Below are 13,583 nucleotides of genomic sequence, written 5' to 3'. Positions count from 1 at the left end.
ATAATTATGTAATATTTTTGGGTTCGTCCCGCTTAACCCGCGGACTGTGGGGGTTTGGCTCGTGAAATCCACGGGTTGCCCGTAAGTCCGCTTAATCCATGGTTTGAAAATCTCACCAACTACAACACCTTAAGAATTATGTTTAATCCAAATCTTTCATTGTTGACTTATGATATTTTGAGCATCTAAATTACAACTATGACTTCCAAATCGGTATTTAGTATTGGATCATGGGTGCTTGACAAATATCGAACTAGGTTTCTTGGTGACAATGTGCAAGCCTTGATATGTACTAAAAATTAGTTACTAGGATTTGATGAGCAAGGTAAATAATATGTAATAATTGTTGTCTTTTAATCACTTAACTTGAGTTGATTCGAATATTTATTATCGCTTTGAGTTTTAGGAAAAGAATATGAAGATGTGAAGATGGAGAAGGTTTAGGCTACTTCAAATATGAAATTATTTGTTGTTAGAGATGTTTAAGTTTTATATTTTAGATTTATTACTTGGATTTTTTTTGTCACGACATTATTTATTTTATTGATGTAATTGACTAATTGTTGATATTTTATTTATATTTGTGTTGAACTTAATTTGATTGTGTTGCATTAGTATTGAAATTCTTTTAGAATTAAGCCCGCAAACTGGCCCGTTTGATCTGCGGGATCCACGGGACGGGAGCAGATCAATTTATTAGGTCCATAAAAGAATGCAGGACAAACTTACCCGGTCCACTACTAATATGGGCTTATACGGACGGGCGAGACGGACCGACCCACTTACCCACTCATGACTAGTATAATAGAGAGGTGAAAAGGTCCTCATTTATTAACTAACATTGATTATTTCTTAATGACAGAATCTTGAACCTTGACCATTTTGAGAGGACGAACTCGGTTTTACTAATTCAAAGTCTACATAAGCGATTTATAATTAATGAAATGTATTTTCTTTTAATATTTGTAGTATTTACCTTGCATACCAACATATACAGATACAGTTATGGTGTACAGTAGATTAAACGTAAAAACCTGTACCATCGAAAGCAATAAGATGCTTTTAATGTAAAAACCCCAAATTCCTAAGGCGTTACTTCACTAAAAATAAGTCATATCCGTATGACTAATTAATGTATTATCCAAAATCATATTCGTATGACTAATTAATGTATTATCCAAGATTAGAAAAAGTATATCTAATATAATTTTAAAATATATAATTTTTTTAAACAAGTTAGGGAGAAAATATTATGCATTAGACAAGGAAAATTGTAAATATTTTTTTCTCTAACGTGTTTTAAATTAATCAAGATAAAGATAAAAAATAAATATTTTGAAATTTTATTAGATATATTTATTCTAATATTGAATAAAAAATATACTTGTTGTAATGTTAGATAAAAGATCATTATGAAATCAGTTTATTAGATATAATTAGAACATTTTATTTTTTTTTAAAACAAAGAAAAAAATATATTAATAACACTCAACTTTTTCATAGGAAATAAAGAGATGAGGACTCTTCTACAAGTGGTCAGTGCTAGCTAGCCAAGTAGGAGGCTGGCACGTGAAAAGTGCTCTAATATTGACGATGCCACGATGGTGAGAAAGATTATAATAGGAAAGAGAAGACTATATTTAGAATCATGAAGAATAGAAATTAATTAGGGATAAAAATGTATTTTAAGAAAATATTAAATTAAACATAAAAATATTAGATTTGTAAAAAGATACTTTAACTTTAATTGTAAAAACCAAAATATTAAATTAAATTCTCTGATGTAATAATGTAAATCAAATTATATCACATAATTGAATAATATATAAATTATATCAATGTGACTTGTTTTCACATCACATAAAAATAACTATCAATTCATGTACATAATTATATAAGAATACACATTTTTTTTGAGTAATTATGTAAAATTTCTTATTTGACACTTAATTTCTAAAAGGATAGATTATTTTGAGATAAAATGTTACTTCTTATTTTGATTCCATGCTCAAACCAAAAATCAAACTTCAGTTATGGGATCCAAAATTACATATATATTGAATTTTATGACCAGGCACAATATCCAATTAAGAAAGCCTTCCATAAAAAAAACTAAGAAAACCTTAAGCATCTCACATTAAAAAGAAATAAAAGGAGAACCTTAATTATAATTAAGATAGAACCAAAAGGGAAAAGAAAATGCTGAATTTTTTGTTTAAACAATAAAAATGCGGAGGTTGATGTAGCAAGCTAGAGAAATTTAATTACACCACTTTTTTTTTTTAATTGTACCAATTACCCGGCCGCAGAGAAAGAAAAACAAAATTTTTATGAAGGATATAAGAGAACGGTAATTTGCATGCATCAATTTCTTTTTGGGACCTCTTGTTTTCATTTTTCAATTTACTTAACCATTAGTAGGTTTAGATTAGTTTTCACGTACTTAATGTTTTCGTTTCTTTCAATCTTAACTTTCGGCGTAGGAAGGTTTTATGTCATAATTTCCATGGAATGTCCAGATCAATCAAAGTAAACTAGCTAGCCTGTTTTATATTGATTGCCAATGTAATGAGCAAAGTAACTTATTTGGCACTTTCTTAAATTTAATAACTTTCACAGAAACGGGAAGACACATATTTAAGATTCATCCATGTGACTTTCATTGTCTCACGAAAAATAAACACACACCGTTAACACCTACGCAAGTTCTTATATATTAATTCCATAATTTACTTCAATTTTTTTTCCATGAAAGTCTTTCTATGGATAAGTTGACCTTCTCCAATAGGTAAAATTGCAAATACATAAGGTCTTTGCACCGTTTTTCCCGAGTAAAGTTTATAATAGAAATTGGAAAAATATAAATGTGCCTTATCTTTATCTAATAATCTAATACACCTACACAACACAATTCTTACACTCTTCTTTGATACAACTAACCCAATCAGAATACAAAGTCATGTTCAACATACATCACAAATAATTGCTAGATCAAAAAGCATGATCATGTAGAGAGTCAAAAATGTGGGTGACCACCCAACAGAAGCAACCGAAAATTAGAGAAGAGCCATCCACCATTTAATCACTTAGCTAAATAGAGAGAGGCTATTGGCAGACATGTTGGTCACTGTCCACACTCCCCAAAAGTACCTCAATAGTTGGCCTACCATTGCATCATTTAGTATTTACCCGTATACCTAGTCAAGTGTACATATCTTGCTCACCTAAGAGAACCGATTGCAATGTCATGTTTGTATAATTTGAAGCAATGTGCCACATGAGATTGGACCCACTTTTGTTGATTCATTGCAAACATTTGATTTTCCTATGAGTTGTATATATAAAATAATAAAGAATGCTTTGTTTGACCTAGTTAGTTCCACTAATTGATATGGATATAGCAGCTATAGTCCAAAGACAGCATTTAATTATTCGAACCCTCTTTCTTATCGGTCTATCTTATTATTTTATTGCGGTGCCTTATTGATATAAATTTTGTGAATTATATAATAATGGCTCTAATGCAATAATTATGAGTGTACTTGCTCAATCTTCTTGCTTACGGGAAGTTTGAACTCCTCTTGCGGGTTGGTTTTCCTTATTTAATCAAATCAAGTTATAAGTGTATTTGTTGTGAATATGATAAATAACACACCACAATCAAATGTGTGGCTTATCATCACGATAAATGGCCGCTTCACTGTGGGTTATTCTAACTATAGAGAAATTAGCATTTGTTTGTATCAATTGCAATAAAAGTTGGTGTCTCAACCATACTAATTTTTCTAGGCAGATAAATAAAATAAATTTGCAGATGATGACTGATAAGGACACAAAGTGTTTGATAAGGAAGGCCAAACATGACATGATGCCCCAGACCCCAGACCATGTTCCTCCCCAGCAAAACCATCTTTGGGATTTTGTGGTGAGATTTTTGTTCGGTTTGAGTTTAATTTTCACATCCTATTAACATAAATTTTTTTGTATTATCAATCAATCAAAGAATTATCACTTTTTTAATATAATTATTATAAAAGTTAATAGACGCATTATCCATGATTACATGATTGTAATTGAATGCCAATACAAAAATCTTAACACTTTAACTACATGCATTATCCATGATTACATGATTGTAATTGAATACCAATACAAAAATCTTAACACTTTAACTACATACGATATTTACTCTTCTGGTTGAGTTTTTTTCCCATGTTAAAAGCCAAACACTCGGCTTCATACCAAGATTGTACCCTATGATTTGATTTGAGCTCTCGGTTATTGTGCTCAAATAATGCCACATTTTAACTGTTGTATGATGATGTTATACACATCATGAGCTGAAAGAGTCATGGCTGATGATGAATCTGTGAGCCACATAATGGTTTTCCAAATGGGGCCCATCCGTGATGATGCTATAAGAATTTCACAATATTACAAAATCCATAAAAAATAACAGCTTCTTTCTTTTTTTCCTAGATGATTTAACCGGCCGTTTGAATCAAGTGATTTTAACCTCAGCAATAAATATCTTCTCACGTGTGATGATCAAATGTTCAGTTTTGGATGATCTCTTTGTGTAGATATTTACTAACCAAACCCAACTAGGAATTTTAACTTGAAGACTATGAGGACCTTATGTCATTTGTCAGTGACCATAAATAATAATGGGTAGTGTAGCAGGTGTTATATGGTGGTGCTTTCAAGTTTTCAAGTCACCTTCACATCTTTTTTCCCCAACTTGAAATTGCAATTGCGGGTCCACTGAATTATGGAGTTTGGAGTTTGATAGTTTGAGCCGAATCTGTTGGCCTTGTGTGGTAATTTGAAGGCCACTTTACTACTATGTGGTTTCAATTGATTTCACTAGGATACTTCTGACTCATTACACAGCATTCTAGTTACTCTTGTATCAGATAGAAAGATAATTTTTGCACCACTCATTTTATACATATTTGGTGCTGCGCAGCACCATATAAATTCAGTATACTCTGGTTAAACAAATTCAAGATGTTATAAATGTACTGCATTGATTGTTAGGACCGAGCTCTTCTCAAGAAAAGTTAATTTTTTCTTATAACTTCTTAAAAGATTTAAATTTTAAAAAATAAATTGATGAACTAAACATGCCTTTAATTGTAAGCAATGTGCGCGAAATGATGTGAGAATAAGGTACCTTACCTTATAGGTTGTGTCTTTAACTTGACTGAGAGATATTATTTGGTTCATGAATGCATTGGATATACATGTGAAATTGGTATGCAGATGAGCATCTTCTCTCCCTTTTTTTTTTGGATTTTTAGATGGTGGGCTCTATTTGATTTATTAAATTTCTTCTTTCGTTTGTTCTGTGTATCTTTAGGTTCTTTCCGGGTTCAAGTTAAAGAGAAAAGAACAATAAAGAAGGAACAAAAAGAGCAGTTGTACCCCTTCAAATTTTAATTGTAAAAGTTAAATAGCCACATCTGGAGTTTTTGCATTGCTTGGAAGTAGCTTAAAAGCATTATAATAATACTGCACATATATATGACTTTTATCAACGTAGTTAAGGTTACTTACGCATCCCACGTCTTTTTTTCTCTCTTCCTTTTTGGCCCTTTCCCCTTTCTGGGTGGGGTTGCCCTTGCCCTGGAAGACAAACAAGCCAAGGAAGGTACCTGTTCAACAGTTCAAGGGACCATATAATATAGCAATTTTAAAAAAATGACTCAGTCAAACAATTTAATTACCCACTGCAATTAAGTTCATTTACTAGACAGATGACATTGAATAAGTTCATTTATACTATAGGACTCAGTACTGTACCCAATAGATTAAAAAAATACTAGTACTATAGTACTAGTACATTACATTTGATGTAACATTTTATAATAATTTTAAATGTTATTTTTGTTTTTATATAAAAAAAATTAACAAATTTTGTTGACGGGATTTTTGTTCACTTAACTGATGCACCTTAATGAAATCTTTTAAGTGGGACAATACAACTTCCCATCAAATTTGATCAGGGATTTTCATTATTTTCCGTTGAGTAGATGCTTTGTCGCTTTTTAATTTAAGTGTGCAGAAGGCACAACAACACCTTGCTTCAAATTTCAGATTTCCAACTTATGAATCTTAATAATAATAATAATAATAATTAGAGGACAAGATTTGGTAGTAATGACATTATGCCCCCATCTATTTTCTATGCTCTCACTTATTACGGCATAACCTATCATGTTGATTTTTCCTTTGCCGTATAGTATATTGTGGTCGGGTACATAAGAAAGAAAACCATTGAATAATTCTATTCTTTATCCGTATTATGCATAATTGTACGGAAACTCTTAAACTTGACTAATAAAGAATGTTCTAAGGTAAGCATTACATTATGTAAAAGCATGGACAACGTGTTACCAGTTTCTTGGAAGAATAAATTTGTCAAACTCAAACCTTTAACAGTTCCTTTGTGAATGAGCTAGCACCTGTCCGTTTATGATTTTAATCGTTGAGTGACTTTGTAGCGTGCATTCTACATGCTTTTACCTGAAAAGAAAAAGACGAAAGAAAAAAACTGAAGTAAATGAGGTTCTACTCAAAGCCAATCCTCTGAACAATACGAAAAATGAAGAAACGTTGCTTTGGTAAAGTTACTCATTTTCTTTCCTCAGTCTACTGTAAGGACTTAAAATTCTTCAATCACACTAGGAGTATCCCAAAAGTATCAAATCTAATGTTGCTCAGTGAAGCAACATGAGGTGCATACAAAAAATTTGTAGCATGAATACTGTTCTGGATATCTAGGCCTACCCTAAGTCCAATAAAATCCTCCCATTAGCTAGCCCAATGAAGCCCAACTACACTGCCTGGCAAATGGCAATGGCATGATGCCCGTGTTGCTAGGTGCACCAGGCATATTGCTTGTGCACCCAACATCAAAACAAAATTCCAAAAATATTTTTAAGTGTTTTATGCTTCCTTTTAAGTATTTTTTTTATATAGCTTACGGATTGGTTAATTCGTATGAGTTATACGAATTATATAATTCATAAGAGTTATATGATTTTTTTAATTAAAATAAATATTAAATTTTTGAATTTTTTAAATTATAAATATGTTAATATGATTGTTAAAAAAGAAACAATAACTATTTTAAAAAAATTAATATATTTACAATTAAAAAAAATACTATTTAAAAACATAACACAAAATAATATATTTTTATTTAAAAAATAAACAATAACTATTTACAAAAAAACAAAACAATATATTTATATTTAATAAAAAAATAACTATTTAAAAACAAAAAATCAAAATAATATTTTTATAAATAAAAAACATTTACCATTAAATAAATAAATAAAATCAATTTATTAATAAATTAAAAAAAACATACAGATTAACTAATCCGTATGAGTTATACGGATTAACTAATCCGTATAACTCATAGATTAGGTAATCCATATGAGTTATACGAATTAGTTAATCCTTTTAACTTAATTCACATAACTCATACAGATTAGGTAATTCGTATGTGTTACATGAATGCCAAATGTGATCTTAAACCACGAAAAAAAAAAAAAACCTTACCTCCATGGCGAAAAAGCACGGCGATGGTGTAGACAGCCTAAAGGAAGCCAATGGAGGTTAACGATGATGACGACACGACAACGATAACCCAGAGACAGAGGAGGAAGAAGCTGCGTTATGGCGGAAGCATGTACGAATAACGCAAAGGAGATGAGAGAGAGGGTTTTTAAAATTCAAGTGAAGGATATTTTTGTCACTTCACTTAAATTGCTGAGTGCACAAGCAATATTACTGGGTGCACCAAGCAACAGCCCATGATGCCCCATCCTTATGTATTTTCAGACCGCTATTGTCATTAGTATGAAACTCAGGCAGTTGCTTCCTGCACCACATGTGCTTCTTGCACCAATTCAGAATATAATCTTAGATTTCGGATTAACCTTTATGGAATGTAAAAAGGATGCAAGAAACCATTCATTAGATGTAGGATGCAACTGCCTGAAACTCGTCTGATAGTAAATGTGTGAATTGGAGTAATTACACCAATCCCACTCCATTTCATCTTGCACTTTTTTTTATACAAAGTTAGAACTTACATCTTCTTGCATACTTTTTTTATCAATAAAAATTAAAGATAATGTCATCGTAGGAATTTAAGTGTGAAGAATTGTTACGCCTTCTTGCATACTACTCCAACTAGGTTGATCTTAGTAATATAATTTTGCACCTTTAAATACTAAATAACCATTACACTTCTAAGTACATTTTCTTCTAAATGTTGCAGTTATACTTCTAAATATTTACTTGGATGTCAGAATCTTGCAAGTGATCTTCATCGCTTTAGAGTGCAGATCTGCTGCAGTCAAATGGAGCAATCTTTGGCACAATAAATCAAGGTTAGTATAACACTTTATAAGTCTGACCACACTAGATCTCTTTTTTATGCATACTCACATTTATTTTATTATTTCCACAGCATAAAGAAGGAATTGCAGGTTTAATAATAAAACAACACGTTACGTTTCATTATACAGCTTAAGTGACTTGGTATAACTAGTAGTAGGCTTCAAGTTCTCTCATTGAGGTCAGGATGTTAGAATTAATGTCTCATGTATATGTGACTTATGTAGGGATTAATAAATAAATAATTAATAATTAAGGACTAAACTGTAATTGAATTAAATAGGAAAAGTTTTTGAAGATAACTGCTATCAATACTATCAATATGAAATGATTCATTTCATTTTTTAGTCGATTCAATCTTATAAATTGATCATTTTGGAGAAATAAAAATTGAGTAATTTTTGATTTTTTGTTTTCTAAAAAAAATATAGCACATAGCACATTTAAGATAAAGAATAATATATTTTTATTTATTTAGAAAATATCCAAACTTTGATCCCTAAAATCCCATAAATAGCTCGAACTGTATAACAACAATAATCTATTTTCGCTCGAATGGTTTGTAGAGGAACCCTACCTTCTCTGCTACTTGATGTGAGTAATGATTATAAAAGGAGGTTAATACCCACTAACGTGAAACAAAGTTCCCTTCTTGACAAAAAAGTTATCTCTCATCTATAGCCATCATCACAACCGTAGAGAGTTAGAAAGAATAGTCTAAGGCAGTAAAATCTTGTTTATCTCCTCTTCCAAGAAAATCAAAGCACACCGAAGAGAAATCTTCCTATGAAGAAAAGTACGCATTATGTGTTTATTTATTGTTTGTGAGAATCATAGGTTTCAAGATCCTGTTGATTTTTTATAATTGATAATCTAGGAAATCCCTTAAAGTTTTACATGTGGTATCAAAACATGTGCTATGAAATTTATGATTCTTCAAGAATGATTTAATTTCTCCCAATTATGCATGAATCCTAATTATGAAATTTAGGAATTTTTTTTCCGCTGTAAGTATGAAGCCTTATATTGAAAAGGGTATCAATTAAATTAGCTTTCAAATCACAAGTATGAATGCGGAAAATTATATTATTTTGATTGCGTTCAATGAAGAAAAACTTATGATGTTTGTATGGGTACTTCGAATTGTATATATTAAATTTGGGAAAATATTTTAGATTTATCGTTTTGTGTTATCTAATTTAATTTTATTATAATGACTAGTGTTGGTTTTTCCTTTTAACATATATTGAATGTGGAAAAAAACACTGCCAGTAATGGAGAAAGCATCCGCCATCAACATGTAAGTTCATGGTTGGCAAAGGAATTTTGAAATTGCTATTTGCAACCTTTTTTTGCTATTTTCAATCCCACTTGCTTATTTTTTTTTTTCACAAAAATTATTATTAAACGTGATTAAAGGATTGAAAGTTTATATCCTGTAATTAAATTAACGTGAATGCTTTGAAATTATTGGTAGCAGTAAATATATATATGCTGCATATTTCTTTGAACGTGTTTGAATGTAAAACACAAATAAATATGAATATTATTTTATGGCTTGAAATAAAATTAATAAAATGAATATGAATTGTTAATAGCAATAAGTATGTGCAGACTGTATATATTTGGTTAGAATTAAATTATGTTGAATTTTTTAGTCACCAAAGTGGCCAAATTTATAAGATTATTTAATTCCAAATTAATTATTATTTCAATTACTCATACAATAATGGATGCTAAATTATATGATTATTGATTTATGGGTAATTGAAATTCATTGTTATAAGGCATTTATGGATCGTCCAAAGGTTGATTAATTATTCTTATAATTAACGAATATAATTGTAGGCGATTTGTGTGTATCATTAGTTTTATTTATATACCCAAAGGAAATAGATACTACTAATTGATGCATATTTAATTGTCAAATAATGTTACGAATTTTTATTAGCATCATCATGTTTGTATGTTGTGTGTTGGTGTATCACCCAAAGGAGAATATCAATATACATTGATTGTTATATGAATGAATCATATGTATGACATGTATTTTATGTTTTAAAACACTTCTGTGAATTTTATTATGTAATACGTGTTTCTAATTCACTGAATTCTCATGTATCATTTGTGTCAATTTTCATGGGCTTAAATTCTCTGACTGGAATGAGCAAGTCCAATTTCACCTTGGTGTTTTCGATCTTGATCTTGCTATGTTGGAAGAGAAGTTTGTTACTATTATTGATGTTAGTAGCAATGAAGAGAAACCCACTATAAAGCTTGGAAAAGATCTAACAGACTCAGTCTAATGTAAATGATAATTACTGTTGCAAACAACATTAAGACAACTCTCCCTAAAATCGAAAGTGCTAAAAATTTTATGGAATTAGTGGGAGAGCGCTCTTAAACAACTGATAAGTTTGTTGTTGGGACATTAATGAGTACATTGGTCACCATGAAGTTTGATGGTTCACGTACTATGTATGAACATGTCATTGAGATGACAAACATTGAAACAAGACTAAAGACCTTGGGAATGACTGTGAATGAGAACTTTTTTGTTCAGTTTATTTTGAACTCATTATCGTCTGAGTGTGGCTTTCCAAATGAGCTATAATACCATGAAAGATAAATGGAATGTGCATGAATTGCACATTATGTTAGTTCAAGAAGAAACGAGACTTAAGAATCAAGGAAGTCACTCAGTTCATTATGTAAGCCACCAAGGGAATCAAGGAGCTGGAAAGAAATTTATGAAGAAGCATGATAAAGGCAAAGGGTCATTAAAGATCAATGACAACTCTTTGCAAATCCAGAAGAAGGTATTAAAGAGCAATAATTGTCAATTTTGTAGGAAATCAGGACATTTCCAAAAGGATTGCCCAAAGTGTAAGTCTTCGTTCGAAAAGAGAGGCGAGCTTAATGCTCATGTATGTTTTGAATCAAACTTAATTGAAGTTCCCCATAATACATGGTGAATTAATTCTAGATGTATGACTCATGTTTCTAACACTATGCATGAATTCTTTACAATCCAAACCATAAGCCCAAATGAGAAGTTCATCTTCATGGGGAATAGAGTGAAAGCTCCAGTGGAAGCAGTCAAGACTTATTATTTAAAACTCGACACTGGACATCGTTTAGATTTACTGGAAACTCTTTATGTACCTAGTTTATCTAGGAATTTAGTTTCATTATCTAAATTTGATGTTACTAGATACTCTTTTAATTTTGGTAATGAATGTTTCAGTTTATTTAAACATAATCATCTCATTGGTATTGGTGTTCTTTGTGATGGTTTATATATATTGAAATTATATGGTTTGTATGCTGAAATTGTTTTAACTCTGCATCATAATGTTGGCACTAAACGTAGTTTAGTGAATGAACGATATGCTTTCTTGTGGCATAAACGTTTAGGTCTCATTTTTAGAGAAAGGATGGAAAAATTAATAAAGAATGAAATTCTTCCTTATCTAGATTTTACGGATCTAAATATTTGTGTGGGTTGTATTAAGGAAAAACAAGCAAAACAAACAAAGAAAGGAGCTACAAGAAACACTCAGGTTCTTGAAATTTTGCATACTAATATTTGTGAACCTTTTGATGTTAGTTCTTTCGAAAAGGAAAGATACTTTATCACCTTTATTGATGATTATTCACGTTATGGTTATGTCTACGTACTGCATGAGAAATTTCAGGTAGTGGATGTCTTAGAAATTTACTTGAATGAAATAGAAAGACAATTAGACAGAAAGGTGAAAATTATTAGATCTTATAGAGGTGGTGAGTATTACAGAAGATACGATGAAACTGGGCAACACCCAGGTCCATTTGCTAAACTTCTTTAGAAACGTAGCATTTGTGCGCAATACATAATGCCTAGTACACCACAACAAAATGGTGTATCAAAAAGGCTTAACAGAACTTTAATGGATATGATTAGGAGTATGTTAATCAATTCAAATTTACTCGTATCTTTGTGGATGTATATTTTGAAAACTGCCACGTATTTGTTGAATAGAATTCCTAGTAAGGAAATTCCAAAGACACATTTTGAACTGTGGACAAATAGGACACCTAGTATAAGGCACTTGCATGTTTGGGGTTGTCAGGCAGAAATAAAGATTTATAATTCGCAAGAAAGAAAATTGGATGCTAGAATAATCAGTGGATATTTCATTGGTTATCTAAAAAAGTCAAAGGGATATATGTTTTATTGTCCTAATCATAGTATGAGAAATGTCGAAACTGTAAGGTTCACTGAAAATGGTGAAATTAGTGGAAGTACAGTTCCATGAGAAGTGGAAATTAAAGAAGTTAGAGTGTAAGTTCCTTTAGCTTGTGCCTCTATCAGTAAGATGATTGCTCATTTAGTTATTGTTACAAACAATAATGAAGAAGCACAACACAATAATGAGTCCATGATACATAATGAACCTATTATGGAAGAATCGCAAGAAGTAGCATTAAGGAGATCTCAAAGAGAAAGGAGACCAACTATTTTGAATGACTATGTGGTATACCGACATGAAACAAAAACAAACTTAAGCATTAATGATAATGATCCAGTTTTGTTTTCACAAGCTGTAAGCTATGATAATTCTGAGAAGTGGTTAAATGCCATGAAAGAAGAGATAAATTTCATGGAACATAATGATGTTTGGGACCTTGTACAATTACCAAAGGATTGTAAGAGAGTTGGTTGTAAGTGGATCTTCAAGACTAAACATGACTCTCATGACAACCTCAAATGTTACAAGGCTAGACTTGTTGCTAAGAGATTTACTCAAAAAGATAGCATTGATTACAAAGAGATGTTTTTACCGATCTCATGAGAGGATTCTTTCAGGATTATCACGGCATTAATGACCCATTATGACTTAGGGTTACATCAGATGGATGTGAAAACTACCTTTCTTAATAGAGATTTAGAAGAGAATGTTTATATGGACCAACCAATGGAGTTTTCAGTTGAGGGAAATGAACACATGGTTTGCAAACTAAAGAAACCAATATACAATCTTAAAGCAAGCTTCCTACCAATGGTATTTGAGGTTTAATGATACCATTATTTCCTTTAGATTTAAGGAAAATATTGTTGATCAGTGTATGTATTTGAAGGTCAGTGGGAGAAAGGTTATTTTCTAATTTTGTATATTGATGATATC

Source organism: Glycine max, chromosome 10 (genome assembly GCF_000004515.6).
Source record: "Glycine max cultivar Williams 82 chromosome 10, Glycine_max_v4.0, whole genome shotgun sequence".
NCBI lineage: Eukaryota > Viridiplantae > Streptophyta > Magnoliopsida > Fabales > Fabaceae > Glycine > Glycine max.
The sequence above is the reverse complement of the archived record's forward strand: the minus strand, read 5'-3'. Positions refer to the sequence as shown.